At 47.9% G+C, this 17,116-nt stretch overlaps 3 long non-coding RNA genes across 5 annotated transcripts in view; 1 reads left to right on the top strand and 2 right to left on the bottom strand.

The window, feature by feature from the left end:
• Positions 1-13,741, bottom strand: LOC111924033 (uncharacterized). Of its 2 annotated transcripts, XR_015290207.1 has the most exons (9): positions 13,143-13,741; positions 12,775-12,971; positions 10,214-10,682; positions 9,168-9,998; positions 6,824-7,058; positions 4,789-4,883; positions 3,188-3,287; positions 2,662-2,799; positions 1-1,358 (listed from the first exon to the last, which is right to left on the bottom strand). It is a non-coding gene; the product is annotated as an uncharacterized LOC111924033 (long non-coding RNA). The 2 variants fall into 2 exon arrangements; XR_015290209.1 differs by lacking the exons at positions 9,168-9,998; positions 13,143-13,741.
• The window catches only part of LOC111924034 (uncharacterized), a 12,666-nt gene continuing 8,637 nt past the window's right edge, over positions 13,088-17,116 (top strand). The window contains exon 1 of one of the 2 annotated variants that reach the window (XR_015290227.1): positions 13,088-13,192. This is a non-coding gene — a long non-coding RNA (uncharacterized LOC111924034). Of the gene's footprint in view, positions 13,193-13,584; positions 15,331-17,116 lie in introns of those variants that run through there. The other variant, XR_015290228.1, reaches the window with a different exon arrangement.
• Positions 15,070-17,116, bottom strand: part of LOC147655702 (uncharacterized) — a 15,017-nt gene continuing 12,970 nt past the window's right edge. Inside the window, exons 4-5 of the long non-coding RNA XR_015290217.1 lie at positions 16,023-16,352; positions 15,070-15,909 (exon numbers count right to left, since the gene is read on the bottom strand). This is a non-coding gene — a long non-coding RNA (uncharacterized LOC147655702). The remainder of the gene's footprint in view (positions 15,910-16,022; positions 16,353-17,116) is intronic.

A 17,116-nucleotide genomic window follows, 5' to 3' on the forward strand; every position in this document is an offset into this window, starting at 1 on the left:
TACAATATAAAGAGGTTGCATTTATTTCCAGACCAGACATTACAAACTCAGGGAATTCAGAGTTAAAGTTATGCTTAAAATAAATTCAAACTTGTTGAAGTGTGGCAGTGTGCTACCAAGGCATACAAATAGCCTTAATTCTGCCCTGCAGTGACACACAGCCGTATGACTGTGATTAAAATGTTTTAGTACTTGTGCTCTTAAACTAGATTTCCCTGATAAATACAATTTTTTTTTTCCATATTCCCTTGCTTTTCACCTCCCCCAACAACCCTGTGCCCCAGATATAGCCACTAGCACAAATTTCACTGCCTACCAGGAAAAAAAAGAAGATATATATCACAGGTCCTTCACATCTGTAATGGGAGCCCCGGGCTAAGTGTTGTCTTGGAAATACCCTCCCTCCCACCGTCAGATCCGCAGCCACCCCTGCCCAAGGCTCTGGAGAGCACAACTGAAGTGTGCAGCAAGTGATCATTTAGCTGTGCTGAGGAGAAGGGAAGGGCTTTCCTCCCACCTTTGATACCACTGTAATCTACACTCATGTATTTATTTCACAAGCCCATTAAAACCTTGGGTTTAAAGTGCAGAGAAAGTAAAAGAGAGAGAAAGAAACATCATCTGGATAAACAATTATGGCTTTTTGTCAAGGATTCAGGAGATAATCTAGTCCAGATCTGTTCCACATTCACATTTACATGTGAAATTGTACTTACTGAGCTAGAAAAAGTCAGATTAGCATCAAGAGTCAGCTCTGCCCCTCAGCTACACATAGTGCAAACTCTGGAGTGAATGGGGGCTCCCAGGGTGTAAGAGAAGGCACAGTTTGGCCCCAAATACTTAAGGGCCATTTGGCTGAGATGCACATGAAAGTGGCTGCTCTGCACTTCAGCCCAGTTTGAAATGATTCTACAGAAGTCGTATTTACTTAAGAGAGTGGGTGGCCTGAATTGTCACGATGTGTTCAAATATTTGGCACTAAATCACAGCTGTCCACTTATTTGCACTTTTGCTGCTGGGCAGCAGGAACACCCCTGGAATTAGTCAGCATCAGACACATTAATGAGCTAACAGATATATTACGGTTTACAGTTTGGACTTCTTTTGTTCATGTAAATACACACCTCCTCTCCTCTTGTTTCCCAGAATGGCATATCTTCTTGAACATGTTGACTTTCCAAGCTTTATTTTATCTTGCCTTTATTAATGAGCTTGCAGGGTTTTCTGTTAGATGCAGAAAAGCACCTTGCCCCTAGAAGCCTTCCTGAGCATTACACGCAGTCTTGGAGAGACCCGGGAGTGTGAGGGGAAATGGTCCAGCCTCCGAGAGTTCCTCTTCACGAGCCAAAAGCCATCCTCTGCATGCAAAGATCCCAAGTAAATATGGAACCAATAACAACCAGGAGCAAAGACCTTTACATAAGGAAAATATTTACAAAGTCCATGTTACAAGTCACATCGTCTGGAGGAAAATGCTTGCACCTTTGCTCTGCAGAAAGCAAGTAATTTGTTGCACCAAAGGAAAGAAAATCTTGTTATCTGGGTTAACACTCCCATGATTGATTCATCCCACTTCTTTGCTGCCAGAAAACTTTTATAAATCACAGATATAGCATAGGTCATGATTTAATAACTTGCCAAGAAAATTTATCCTGTGCAAGAGGACTTCAGGTCCAGTGTCAATTCTTTGCAACTTGTATGCTTCATGGATGCTAACTGCAAACCCTAATCATTTTTATTAAACAAATCAACAGAATTTTTACCAGGGTAATGCTCTAGCATGGAATAAGTGGGAGCCAGGTTTTTGTGTGTGTGAATAAAATAGTTTTTCAGAAAAAAATGCTTATTTGCTGACACTGAAGTTTCTTGTGGGAATACATCACTTTTATAATTAAATTTTCATCTGGAAGATTTTTCAGGTCAAAAATGGAATTTCTGGTCAGAATCATAGCAGGGAGGAACACACAGGAAGCCAGGCTCTCAACTGAGCACAGCCAAGCCTCTTGCATCCCAAGCACTTGGCCTAATTATGGAGCCAGCAGCTCATCTGCCACATGGCTGCTTCTTACCTGGTCTTGACCATTTTTGGCCATACTTTTCCAGCACCATTTCCTGGCTCTCCTTCCAGCCTCTCTCAGAAGCAGGAGGTACAAAGCCATGGACTTTGGAAAAGTCCAGGAAAGCATCTGCTCACTGTACAACTGTATTTTCCGGGAAGCATCCCCAAATGGGCTCTTGTCTCCAGCCGGAGGAGCACAAAGGAGCAACCCCACTGCCAGCAGCCGCTCTCACCCACGCAACAGGATCTGGGAGAGGATGTCTGGCCATATCTGCCTTCCCCTCCATGTGAAGGAACACACCATATCAACAGAAAACACCTTTGGTAAGGGCATAAATGCACCTCCCTCCCTGGGAGGCTGCACGGTGTTATCTGCAGCAGTGGAAGGAAGCAGAAGAGCCGAGCTGCTGGCAAGCCTTCCTACCCTCACAGCCTGATTCACCAGAACAGCCCGGCTGCTTTTTGTCACCATAATGACCACACACCAGAGCTGCAAGCCTGGTTTCACCGCTCAGTTTGTGACACTCTTGTGCCCACGGAGTGGTACTGAATAGCTGGAGGGGGGTGGTGAGCCCCTCCACGAGCTCCTCTACATTGCATACCTCAGCCAGGGTGCTGCAGCAGAGGTTGAAACCGAGTTGTCACCAGCCCCACCGCACAGCCTTGTCCTCCGTTCACTTTCAGGAGGGCAAGTCAGAAGTGGTTCAGCTCAGCCACCACAGTCAAATGAGTCTGAAACACTGTTAGGAGGGATTAAAATCACATGTGAGTGTGTGTGTGTATGTGTGGTTTCACAACACCTCCCTCTCTCCACAGCCAGCCACACCAGTTTCCTCAAAGAAAAGCAGAACAGTAGAGCACAGACCCAAAGTTATGCCGTGATGCATTAAAGCCTTGTTTTCCCACTGCTTAAAGAACTGACCCAGCCCCCTCAAATGTTCCCAGCATACTTGAATTGTGAGTCAGAGACCACAATGGAGATACTTGCCTAGCTTGACAAAGTATCTCCTGCCAAACAGCAATCACTGATTTTTTGCTCTGTCACTCATGAGTCCTGTTCCTGCTGCTCTAACCACACAAAACACACTGCCTCATTGTGGAATTCAGAATTATTGTTTGGATGCTTACCTGTAGCATCTCCAACTTTTCATAATCCCCTTCATGAGGAGTGCTGCTAACAAACCAGATGGAAATTTGCAGGTATTGAAAGCTCATGTCTCTGTACCCACTGTGGAAGCAATAGAGGATGGAAAGAATAGCAATACTGAAAAGTGAGGCCAGGAAACACTTCATCTTTGCAGGCAGGGTCTAACATTTAAAAGGAATTATAATTCAAGAACAAGATTTCCACAGACTGGTCTGGCACCTCACTTAGCAAAACACCCCAAGGCTTAGGAGTTAATCTGTGATAGACCCTTCCTTGGGCTTCATTCGCCATGGCTAAAGCAATTGCCTGTCATGAGCTAGCATCCAGGGTGGCAAAATAAGTTTTTTACTCATTCAGTTGCCGTGGCAAAAGGCCTGCAGCACTGAGCAGGGCTCCATTTTCTTCCACACCCCTGCTCTGCCACATGTCATCCAAACAGCTCATACAGCCCTGCTCGGGGCAAAGATTATTATTTTACTCACTGTAGGTCACACTCATTTCCTATTTGTTAATTTTCCTACACAATCCTGAGTGCTAGAAACATTTTTTTTTAATTAACTTCACACACACCCCCCCCCCCCAGCCCCTTTTTCTTCCATCAAAAGGCACAATTCTCACACAATCCGAGCACTCTGTCAGAGAGGCACGAGGGCTTCAAGGAAATCCCCCAGTAACAGAGTGCAAGGCTTGATCTGCAGTGAGGAGAGCTGGCAGCCCTGCAGTGCACCTCAGCACGCCAGCTGTTGCTCCAGTGGTGGAGCCACACTGGGAGGAGTTCAAGGACCAGCAGCTGAGAAAAAGAGTCAGACACAACCAAACCCTCCAACGTTACTTGAGGTCGAGGTTGTGTGTGTGCACGTGTGTTCATTTGCTTTCTTTTTCTTTTTTTTTTTTTTTCTGCACCGCAATTAGAGTTAGAATTTCTTCAGAGGATTCATGCTTGTACTTGTACCAAGAAATCATTCCCATTATCTCCTTCATCGCCTGGGCTGCAGTGCAGAGAGCAGCAGCCTGCTGTTATCCATCCCTGCTGTCTGGGGTTTGGGACAGCTGGGCTGCAAGGCTGGAGAGATGGGGGAGTTTCCTGGCTCTGGGGTACACAAGGAGGAGGGAGATCATTTTGTGTGCTGCTAATCTGTCTCTGCAGGAGCGCTGGTTTTCGCCTCTGTAGCACCTGCCATGGGGGGCCTGGGGGTGGGACACAGGAGCAGGAAGAAAAATAACTTCAAGCAAGATTTACTCCCTTCCTTATTAGTTAGTGCTTGCCAAAAAAAGTTATGCAGAGGCAGGGGGTTGAATAGGCCTGAGTGGACTTCACATAACTGATGTAAACATTACACTCTGACATCTCTCTCCTTTCAGGAAGGGGGAATCTTTGACTGAAGCTGTTTCCAAAGCCCTAGACAGAAACCCAGGAGCTCTAGGATGTTCTTCCCAACTCCGCCTCAGGCTTGAAATTTCAGGACCATGATGTTTTGCTGACAAACCTGAGCCATACCAGTGACAGTTTCAAACCTCCCATCCCTCTCCCCCACCCCTCGAGCACAGCGTGCATTGCTCTGAGCTGTGCACATGTACTGACCTCTCCCAGCTTGGTCCTGGGGACAGAGTGATACACGGGCCAGACCTGCACTCCCTGAACTCCCCACAGGCTCTCATCTAGCACAGACACAGGCACTGGAACAAGGAAGAAAAAGAAGCTGTTTCACTGTGCAACTAATACAGATCTTAGTATGAATCTCATCTGAGCTGAAAGAAACACCCTGTTGTGTGGTCACAGTAGGTCAGACCAGCTAATGCAGGGGGATGCAGTGCATTTTTACACTATTTTACACTATTCTGGACAACAAGCTTTGGGAAGTGTTTCTGGAGGTTAAGCCAACCTCACAGTGCTGGCCCCAAAAATATTTAATGCATGCTCTTCTCAAAAAAGATGCTTTATGGGAGTCTGGATTGCAATCTGAATGCAAGCAGCTTCTTTCAGCTCTCCATAGAGAGCCTCTCCAGAGGCAGTGCAAGCAGATCAGGCAATTCAAGAGGCATAAGGTAGCCCTGGTAAAGTCTCAGCCCTCAGCTTGCTCCTTAAGCCAAAAATAAAGAACATGTCAGCAAAACCATTGCATGTTCACCTGGTAAGTTTCTAATGCCATTTGTCAGAGCAGTGGCTGCCACCAATGCACACCACAGCCCTCTCCCTGGTTTGTGCCACCACCAGCTGCTTCTTGCATTACAAAATCTGGAAGGGATGGCCCCTGAAACCAGAGAAGCAGCAAACAAGGACCACAGCAGAGCAGGACAGGCTGCTCACCAGAAGTCCCTCCAGCACCTAGGAGATGACAGATTTTCTGGGCACTCAGAAAGCTTACATAAGCACATGCATTTGCACAATGTGCAATGAACCACTGGCCCTGCTCTTTTGACAAGGGCATGTAGTGATGGGACAAGAGGTAATGCCTTTAAACTGAAAGTAGATTTAGATTAGATACTAGGAAGAAATTCTTTTCTGTGAGGATGGTGAGACACTGGAACAGGTTGTTCAGACAGGTTATAGATGCTCCATTCCTGGAAGTGTTCTAAGGCCAGGTTGGACAGGGCTTTGAGTAATCTGGTCCAGTGGAAGGTGTTTCTGCCCATGGCAGGGGGCTTGGAATTCAATCTTTAAGGTCCCTTCCAACACAAACCATTCTGTAATCCTATGACAGCACATGAGACTATGAGAGCACCATTTCCTCACATGTGACATTCAGACCTGAGAGGCCTAAAACAGGGGGTGCACCTCTCCCTTGCCCCTGCTAACTCACAGCAGTTGCAAGGGAAGCAGCAGCACATGTCCTCGCTCCAACCCACTGCTGGAATCACAAACAATCCGCCAAGCTGTTACACCCTTACAAAAGGGCTTGGCAGAGCAGCTTCCCAGCCAAGGCTAGGTTTGTATCAGGGGCTAAAGATCAAGCTGTATCTATCTCTGAACACACCTTTGTTAGTTTTGGCTGCACCTTTTCAGGTATCACCTGCCTCCCCAGGCAAACACGTTCCTATCCCGGGCGCCACAGGCCTGCTGCTCTTGTCCAACAGCTGCATCCACCTGCCAGGAATCTGTGCACCTACTGCATCCACATCAGCAGCCAGCAGCCAGGGAAGGAGAGCCCCAGCACTAATATGGCTGCAGCAAGGATGTTGCAGGGAGCAGAGAAAGGAGCTGGAAGCAGATTCATGGTCAGGCTGCTGCTTGGTTTTGCTGGAAACTGGAGTGGAAAACTGGCACCGGCATCCATCCACCCCAACAAACATTGCATTCATATGCAGAGCTGCAGAGCAAACGATCTGTCAGTTGTTCATCTGGAGAACAGGTTTCACCAGCCTGGATTAAATGATTATGTTGCCACAGCATGTGCTTCTGGCTGCTCTTGGAGATAAAGGAAGAAAGGCACAAGCAGCCTGACCCTAAAACCCAGCTCCCAACACCTTTATGCGTGGAGAAGGTTCAGACCAACACAGAGAATGGGAGATGGGGAGCAAGTGTGTTTAGAAGGATGAATTTTGGTGCTGATGCGCTGAAATTGCTAATGTGCAAGAAAACACCTCATTCGATTGAGAACAGAAGGTGCACACTTTACCTCCAATTACTGTCTCCAGATGTGCACCAGACTGGCTGTATTTCTGAGCCTGCTGCTCCTCGCTCCCACAAAGCTGCAGGCAGAGCGAGTGCAGTTGGAGGTCTAACAGCACATGTGCAGCTCCACCAGAGCCTGAGTCCTGCCTCCACAAAACCCCCGTTGAGTGACTCCCTTAGGATGTAATTGCAGTCGACTTCATTCCAGGCCATGAGCATATGTCTGGCTACGGACATTACTGCAAGCACACAAGGGGAAAAAAAAAAAAAAAAAAAAAAAGAAACATAAAGCAGAAAGTGAGAAAAAACACTGGTAATCCAAGCTCAGCTAGGATAATGGATGTTTTCCTCCATAGAAAAAGGTTACTTCGCTACCTTTGTCAGTCTGGCCAGCTTCCCTGCATTAGTCTTTTGCAAGGCAGAAGAGAAAGGCTGACACCAGCTTTGCAGACTCAAAACCAAAATATTGCACCAAACCCATGGGCCCCAGCAACAGCCCCTGAATCCCTCTGGAGCCCACAAGGGTAAAATGCAGAGCTAAACCAGCAGTCACAGACTTCAGAGAGCCCTGAAACCTTGTAGCAGGGAGCCCAAGGCATTTTTCCCACTCTGTGGCCTCTGATGGGTTCACCCTCATCAAAGTTCACCCCATGTCCCCGTCTCTCAGGGGATGATATATCTGTGGTGGGTGCAATGAAAGGTGCAGGGATGCAGTCACAGCACAGTGTGGGCAGTAGGGGCTGGAGCTACCACCCTCTGCCCCCACCATGTTTCACAAGATGAGCAGTAGCAGCAGCACTGTTGCTTTCATATTTGCCTTTTTTTTTTTTTCCCCTCAAAAAGTGGAAACCCATGCTCTGAGCAGTGGGAGCTGTTACAAACACTGCTCTGGGGAGAAGTCCCTACAAACAGCCTGCAGCAAGCACCCAGCACCCAACACTCCCAGCTCAAGCACCCGCAGGCTGGCAAATCCCTGAGCCATCCAAAGCAAGGTCTTATCAACGGGAAGTGCCAGCCAGGCCTAAGCAACACTGAGCTTCCCTCCCCACCTCCAGTGGCCATGAGAACACATAGGATTTGTCCATCTGGGATGGCTCCCAGTCAGGCATTTATGTTTATGGCTCATGGACAGGTTTTTAAAAATACATTCCAGTGCATGCACGGGTGTACTCCAAGATACACTTATATCCACAAGCACATGACCCAGGAGGTGGGTTAGAGCTGAAGTGACTCAGCCTCCCGGTTACAGGAACAAAATTAGCAACCACTCATAGACGCCTTATGTCTTAGATGGGGCTAGATGGCACTGTAAGTTAGTTAATGTCCCTTTGCCTCAGGAGATTTCACTTTGGCAATAAGATCAGTGGAAAACCAGGAAAGCTGGTGCTCCCTAGGGTGTATTTTCCAGAGCCGGGCTAGTAATTCACAACAACAGCCTGATTCAACACATTTTTAAGGTACCTAGTTAGGAGCTGTGTCCAATAATTTAGTCATTCTCTGGAATTTACTTTTTTATTTTTGAGAAAATAATTCTTGGCTTGACAGCATTTAAACATATGTTTTCTCCAAATACTTGGCCTACATTTTCCCTTCTTTAATTTATCCCATTTCTCCTCATTAACCCCTGCCCCCCCACCCCCGTTGTTCCCATGCTGGATCCCTCTACCTCTCCTGGGAGAAAAGTGATGAAATGACATTCGCCTCCCAGACCTCCTGGCACATCACCCCTTCTCTTCAGGATCAGCCCAGCGGGGCAAAGAGCCCTTTGGCCCGGAGCCCCTGAATCACTTAAGGATGCACAGCTGAAACGGAGCAAAGCGAAGTGGTGGAGGGAGGCGAGGACCGGCCTGGGAGGGATAGTGCCTGGCTGTATTCAGGTCAGAGCATTCCGGTCCCACGGCCTCGGGTGTCTGCCTGAGCTGGTTGGGAGACGAACGAGTAAGGATCTGCCCTGATCTCACACCCAGACCTTCCAGAGCCTCTGCACTCCGGCGAGCACGCTGCGGCTGATGGCACCGCGCCACCGCAAGGGAACGGTACCCACGTGGCTGGGGAGGAAGAGGGACGTGCAGTCCTGGTGCAGCACATCTGCCCCTGGGGCTGGGAAGAGGGCGGCCACCTCTTTAACAGAGACCCTATCCGTGCATCTAGCACTCTGATGGGTATCTCTCTCCCATCAGTTAACAAAGGGAGCAACCCTCTAGGGGAAAAAAAAAAAAAAAAAAAGCACATCAAACCCCCAAAACCCCCAAAACACTCTTCCCAGCACAGGATCCCATCAGCTTCCTGGTCGCCTGGGTCATTCATGCCTGTGAATCGTTTCCTCAAGTAACAGATTAGTCACGTACATTTGCAATGGCAGCGATTCTGCCACATAGCTGAGGAGCCGGGCAGGAGAACAGCAGCATGACAAAAAACAAGCAGAGAGGAGAAACAAAACTTTTCTTCCTTTTCTCCCACGGCCCTTTGGTTTTCAACAGCGTTTGCATGCATAAGCTGCTGAGCAGCTGCACCACGTGGCGGTGAAATCCAGGCGTTATCTGGCCAGAGACTTGGACAACTCCGTCTTTCCTTTTTCATCCCCGGGCTGGCAGAAGCATTGCCTAGCAGCCAGAACACTGACAGCTTCTCTAAGGTTGGGACCAAAAGCCTCCTGTAGCAGGAACAATGTTTGGCAGCTGGGAGAATAAGTTGAGCTCCCGTCTTCTGAGTGAGTGACAAATGCCAGAGCCCGGCAGGGCTGACATCGGCTCGGGGCTGCAAAGTGTCCCGCTCAGATGCAAGTCACTCGGAGAAGAAAACGAACAGGTAAAGGTCCCCAGAAGCTCCTGATTAGTATGCGGCTTACTGCAAACAGTTACTTTCTTCTTCCAATAACAGGCATGAAAAATCACGGTTGTCATTAGAGCAGCAGCGCATGGAGCTGTGAGCAGGTCAGGCTGCTCCTCTGTGCTGGGCATGCTGTGTCAAACTGCCCCTGTCCCGAAAACCTTCCAGCCACAAATGCCCTGGTAGGTAACAAAGAGGGAGATTCAAAGCAAGAACACCTGAGTGATCCAGTAACGGGAGAAAAAATGCAGGCTGTTTCGGGTCATCTGATTTGTGTGTACATTCCCAGACACTCAGTCTGTCCCTTGTAGTTCAGGGAAATGCTAAATGGGCAACATGGCCTGGAGAAACTGTAAGGAGGGGAAAAGCAGTTGAGTGCCTGGGGGAAAGCTGATGAGCTGGTTTTCAAGACAAGCGTTACTACTGCAGTAAGAGATAGGGACACATGTAGGCGTTCCCCGTCTTGGTAATAAATAACAGCTACAAAACTCTTATTAACCTCTGTAAAATACGTTGGCTCTGCCAGTCCATTCATCACAAATCTATCTGTTACTGTGGTACTCACTTCAGCTGTCCCAGATAAAGACAGAAAACACAGCAGGATGGCCACAGCATCCCACATCCCAGCCAAAGGAAGTCACAATTGCAAAGGATGCATCCTTGTTGTCATAAAAATGATGCTCCCCTCTTGTATCCTCTGCCTTTCTGCACTGAAAAAGGAGACTAAAATACAAGCATCACTTCCGAGACAGGAACTTCACCATAACACAAAATAAAGAAACTAAAAAAAAACTACCTCAGGAATCTTCTACCTTTCCCTCCTAGGAACAAGCAGCCCTGGGGCTTGGCCTGAGCATCTGGCCCAGTGAATTTACTTGCAGTCCGAAGAAAGCCTGGCTCCATTCATCAGCAGGGATGGGAAGCACCAAGTCTCTTCTCCTCTCACCATCCCACTTCCTGGAGGGGAATTTGGAAGCAAGTGGCCTGACAGTGTTGAGAGGAGTTCTGTCCCATGCGCTGCCAGGCTTCCCACGCTGTCCCATTTCAGAAGCAACATGGGGAGGAGGGGGAAATGCATAAATCAGAGCTCTGATACTTGGCACTACACCAGGACATAGATTAGACTACTCAATCATTTTAATTGCTACCCAACAGTAATAATCTGTTTAGGTGATTTACTCAAAAAACATGCATAGCACTTTGGTATGTTTATAATGCTAATTGGGAAGGTCTTGAACCAAACAACCACCCTGGGTAGCAAAGCTGTGTATTTGGGGAGATTTATTTGGTTAGCTGTTTTCAGAACTTCACTAGAATACTGTTTTTCTTAGCTTTTTTTGCTTCAACATATATATTTTTGTCTATTTACTTGTCAATCTCATGTATTTGGCAGACATAAAAAAATGCAGAGCAGTAGCCAAAATTACACACACTTCCTATGCAACACAGGGTTATTCTTCCATGTCTTGTTTCTGCCCTGCATATTTAATTTTGTACTCCTGTGAGGACTTAGGTGCTCAGGAAGAACCCCATTTTTAGAATTACCAGACCTAAGTAGCCACAGCTACATAAATGAGGAGTATGTCAAGACCTGAGAGGAGCCAATGGTTTTACTAGGTCATCAGTTAACCCACACAGCCAGGAGTGCAGGGTGTCAGTGAAGGAGATAATCCACCTCCAAGATAGATCCCAGCATGCCTCCATGGGAGTTTTGTGCTTCACAGAGGCACTTTGCTCTCCCTTAAGAAAGATGGCACATCAGAAAAAGTTTCTCCCACTTTACCTGCACTGTTAGCACCAGTGTTATTGCAGGTAGGTACTGGGAAGGATGTGTTGGGTATGCAGAAGCTGTTACCTACCATATACTGAGCAAAGCCACAGGGGAAAAAAAAAGGTACAGCCTCGGCTCTGGCTGTGTTTATCCTACATGTCAATGAACAATAAAAACAGGGCACTGAAAAATAAACCTCACTGCTTCAAAAAGCCCCCAGGAGAGTATCTTCAATGGTATCATATTTTTTCTGTTTCTTTCTGATCCTTTTTTTACTGTTGAAGTTGACATCTTTTTCCTCTTGCTGAACCAGCATTTCCTGACAGCAAACCGTAGTCAGAATTTTTCCATCCAGGCCTGAAGTGGATTTCAACATTTGGTGCTTGTGCATGCTCATAAAAAGAGGTTAATGTCAATCTCAGAAAATTATCTACATGACGTTCGAAAGAGTACCAAGTGAGGAACAGCACCTGCATTTGGGGAAGTCCAGACACTCTCTTGTTTCTTTGCCTGAGTTGGGGTCAGCTCTTCTCTGCTCTCTCACATTTGTAATGGTGATCCTCCTTTGCATGTTTACAGCTCAACCAGCCTGTCACTTGGGGAAAATAATCCTTCCATGGGGAACACTGTCTTTCGTGACACAGCACATCCCCTTTCAAACGCCCTGGGGACATTCTGATGGTTTTGAAACCAAACATCTTGGAAAAGTGCAGTGCTCTCCCAATAAACAGCAGCACAGTCGGGCCTCAGAAGGCAAACAAGCAAGGCAGGAGCTTGTGGGAGGAGATGGTAATAAATACAATAGTCAGCTTCTTAATCACCATCCCCAGTGCCTGATAACCATTACCTTGTTTCAGCTACCCTGTGCTTAACAGTGACAGGACAGCCCTCCACATTTGGAGGACTTTAGCCAGCAAAATCTCCTCAGGGATGAACAAGCACTGAGCTGTAAACACACCCAAGAACTTTTAAAGGTTCAAAAAAGAAAATCTATTGTGCTGTGAGAGTCATCAGGCACGAGGCAGCCTGGGTACAGCAGCCTCCAGTTGCGGCAGTTTCACTCAGCAACTCTGAGTCAAGGCTTTTTTTTGGAAACAGGGATGGACACCGTGAAAACCAGCCTGTCCTGGCTCAGAATTCCTGCCTGCAGGGCACTCAAGCCAAAGCTGTCTTAATATGCTTTTAAAAGCAGGCAAATGACAAGCAAGGCATCGTTTCTTTCAAAGCCTGGCACTCCTCCTCCACTGAGACATCTAGGGCTGCTATCGTCAGCTTAAGGGGCAATAACTTCACCAGGAGGCAAAGCTGGTTTATGAGGGGGAGGAGGAAGAGTTAAAGCAAACTCATCAACCCACCAGTGTCATCAACCAGCAGCTCTGAGCACACTCTCACGGGGAAGCAGCGGGGAGACACGACATCCCGGCAACATGTCCAAGAGAGGATGTGTCCTAAAGGACACAGCTGATTCATCATCCCGCTTAGGAATCTCGGGCAGTTTCAGCTGCAGAGGCCTGACCTGCTTGGCAGCCAGCCGGCCGGCATCAGCTGCCTCCTGGAAAAGGGAAAGAAAAAATAAAAAGCTTTGAAACGACAGAGTGGGCAGAGGAATGGGGAGGAGGGGAAAGGAGGGAGTGTGGGGTGGAAGAGGTGGCCTTGCAGGCTCTGGTTGAGTAAGAGGCTAATTCCCCCCCCCACTCCCCGACCACGACTCCCATCTAATTACCCTGTTTCCTCTGAGCTGATTGGAAAGTGGCCTTGTGTCTGGAAAAGGCAGTAAGCATCTTACATGCATCTGTTCCACCTAATCCCTAATAACTAGTGCCTGTGTGTTCCGGGAGAGGAGGAGGAGGAGGTGGGGGAGGATGGGCAGGGAAGGGCTGGGAAGGGTTTCCCATGTAGGCCGCTGTGTGGCAGAGGGCAGGGCGGCCTTGTGGCCTGGGCTGGGGGCTTTCAGGGAACTAACACTGTTCCTCTTCCACCTCTTTCACAATCTGGAGGCCCTTTCCTCCTTCCCCTTGCAATAGTAACATATCTTATTTACAAAAAAAAAAAAAAGAAAAAAAAAAAGAGGGCTGTGGCTGGGAATAAGGACACATTTTGCTGAGCCTTGCTGCAGTTGGGATCTGTTTAAGCCACTCGTTTTCCCCTTGCCCTAATCCTGCATTATCCTTTAGGCATGACGTTCAATTCCTGAAGGGGGGTGGGAAGTGCTCTCCAGGGCCCTGCCTGGTTTGCCCAGGAATTTGGATTGCACTTTTTATGTGCAGCTCCGGGAAGGGGCAGAGGGACAATTATGCAGCCGTTTAGTAGCCAGGCAGGCACATTTTCAGCGAGCTCTTCCTAGTGGGAGCTGATTCAACTCGAGGAGAGCACAGGGATAAACATCTCCATTTGCCAGTAAAAGGATTGTCACATCTGGAATTTACACGAGTTACGAGGAGCCAGGAGCCACTATTTCGTTTCACTTGCTTGGTGCCATAAAACGTGTTAGCACTTTAAAAGTGTTGCGGGGCAGATGGATGCAGGCCCGACGACGACTCCCACAGCCCTGCCATGCCCCTGCCCTCCCCTGCCACCATCGGGGGACTCAGACCAGACTCAGCCCTGCATCTTGCTCAACGCTCTCAACTTTGCTCCAACCCCTGGGAAGGGAGGCTTTTGGCTTCCAGCACTGCCAGCTGGCCTCTCTTCTCCACGTTATAGTCCCAGGAGGCTGGGAGAGGGACCCACTGTGCCCTCCGCACACCTCACAGGGAGTGCCAGCCTTCCCCTCAGGCTCAACCCACATGGAGGAGGACTCAGTAACTGGTCGCTTTAAACCAGTTTCAAAAAGGTTGGCTGTGCCTCTGTGGGCTGTTTATTTTCCAAGAGCTTTCCACATTTATCCAGCCAGTTTTCCACTGTTTTGCTTTTGGATTTTTGCAGTTGCAAGCTCTGAGCGCTCCTCCTTGCAAGAGCCTCCACGCTCATCCCTCAGCACTCTAATGGTGCCAGAGGTGGTAATGGGCTCCATGGGCTGACTTCCCAGAGGAAGCCCCTGTCCTTACCCCAGAAAAACACTGGGAAGAATCCTGAAAAGAGCGGTGGGATATAGGCATCCACAGTCTGGACCCATCCCATCCAGTAACAGTAGACATAAAAATTAGGGGGAATAAGACGAAGTCAATGGCCTTTTGACCTTTGGCACTTCACATCTGCACGCAGGCCGTAAGGGTGGGCAAGGCAAAAGCCTACAGTCCATATTTCCCAGTTTGTTTTTTCTCTCACTTTGTCTCATGGAGCAGTGGTTACCCAAGAAACCTCCTGCCTGCTGATTTTTGTTAGGGAGCGAGCCACACTGGGTGGAAAAACCAGAACAAGCACAAAAGTCATCTCTTGGCCCACTGTGCTGTTTGTGAAACACCGTGCAGAGAGGTAAAGGCCTTCAGGTTACTGTGTGGAAACCCAGCTGTGATTTACACCTCCTCTTCATCCTCCCTCCAAGGGACAAGGGGCTGCCTTGGGGACGCTCACTTCACCCAGCATCACTGCTCACTTTGTTGCTTGCTGGCAGGGCACAATCCTGGCTTTTGTGAGTCATCCACCCAGCCCACACAGTACGGGATCCACAGCCTGGAGTCCCACCAGTGCTCACACAAACCTGTCGGGGAGCAAACCTCATGCCAGGGACAGCTGCCCTGCAGTGGAATGCACAGCAGTAGCCCTGCAAGGGTGATGGGAGATGGAGTCGGCTGCCTTCTGCTTGAGCTCTCTCTCGTGACTGACCAGAAAAGTGAAGTGAAAGAGCGCAGCAGGAAGCTGCAAGGTCACACTTTGCTTCTTGTGTTGTCCAGATCCTTCTGCAGAGCCTTCCTATCCTCCAATGCCTAATTCATCCTATGTCGTTCTAACTAAACATAAAGCCCCTTGAGGTAAGATGGTGCAACTTTCCCATGAGTGCAGGCTCTGACACTGTAAGATTAGCAGCTGAAAGAAAAAAAACAAAAAAAAACCTTAAAAGTGTCTTCAAAACCTCCATCTTTAGGTAACAGATAAGTGGCATAAACACTCAAAGTAATGTGCCCACAACCACAGGCAGTTTTCTGTTAATTCAGGCTGAAGTACTCTGAAAAGGGAGGTCACCTTCCTCCCAAGCTGCACAGATGATTTCAGGGAGGAGCTGTGACCACAGGTGTCCCTGTAGCACAGACTTGCCTGAATGTGTGAGTGTTGGGATGGGATATAAACAGTAGCAAGTAGATGGTGTTTTAGGAAGAGAAAATATCAAATTTATGGCCAGAGGTTGTACTTACAGTTAAAACTGCAGCCTCACCACCTACCCCTCAATATTCCTACCAGCCATGCCACAATGGCTCCAGCCCTCTGAACACCTTTTCCACAGCCTGGTCATTGCACCCTCAGGGAAAAAACATCCAAACAGGCCAACCTGTTCCTCAGAGGACACACTAACATCAACTCTGCTCCCCAGCTACACCTCCAAATAACAGGAGCTGCAGAGGGGGAAGAAGGAAGAAAATATGTCTTGAATAGATCTCCTCTATTAAAGAGCCAGCACAGGAGGAGATTTACTTGCACTATAGTACCAAATACTGCCAGAACTTACCTAGCATTTATCTGCAGAGCTGGGAGGAGAGCAGGGAGGTACAGCCACCTAGGCTTCCCTCAGTTAGTGCCTGTAGCAAGAGCAAGTGCTCGCAGTTCAAGAGCTGTGTCTGATGGTTCTGCGCTGTACATAGAAGTGTCAATCAGTTCTTCAATAGCTTGCATTCTTTGAGATCCCTTTGAAAGCCTATTTAAGGGTATCTAAAACAACATAGGTGTTTGCATGACAAATTCCACATGCTGCATACACAGATGTGGTTTTCAAAAGTGCTAAAGGAATAAATTCACTGAATCCTGCTTCATGTTCTGCATATGGCACCATGCTCCCAGCCTAGAAGGAAATAAAACAATCACTACATTGTATGATATGGGTTAGAATGAAGTGGCTGTTTTCTACTCTGCTTTTGCTAAGCTGCTGTCTTTCCAGGATGAAACCTTCATATTTGGGAATACTGGGCAGATTTTTTCTAACACCTGTTCTCTGGAGAAAGTCTGTAGCTTCTCAAAGATGGGCCGTGGATACAGCATCTTCCTGGTCACAACCCACTGAAGGGCATTTGTTATCACCCATCCCAGCTGAGCTAATTAATCCTTAATAGTAATGGCTTACTTTAATTGTCTGAACTCTGTTAAGGCAGGACCTAGTGCTCTTAACTCCTCTAATTCTAGGAGCTGGATTTTCAGCTCGCTTTACGGTTTGTTTTTTCTCTTTCACTCTTGCACTGTCTTTGCACTAAATCACATACCACAGACCACACCTTGGGAAAACCCATATCTTTAGGCCCCTGTCCTAGCCTAGGAAAAGGCTGATTTTACATGAAAGATGACCTTACTTTGAAGGTGTCCCTTCCACCCAAAGTGTCTATGAGATAAAGGCATTATACCGCTTGAGTGGGGATAAGCGGAGTCGAAGCTGCGCGAAGCTGGGCTGAGCCAGAGCATGGCCAGGGCACTTGGCTCCCCTTGGAAGAGCCTGGAGATGCCTGGCTGGGAGCTAATGTCTGTCCATCTCCTTTGGGGCTGTTGATACTCAGCATTGAGCATAAAATAATGTCACATTAATGGGCTTGGGGACAGAGTGACCGCTCCTGAAAG

This window comes from Cyanistes caeruleus, chromosome 1 (genome assembly GCF_971803275.1).
Source record: "Cyanistes caeruleus chromosome 1, bCyaCae1.hap1.1, whole genome shotgun sequence".
In the NCBI taxonomy this organism is placed as follows: domain Eukaryota; kingdom Metazoa; phylum Chordata; class Aves; order Passeriformes; family Paridae; genus Cyanistes; species Cyanistes caeruleus.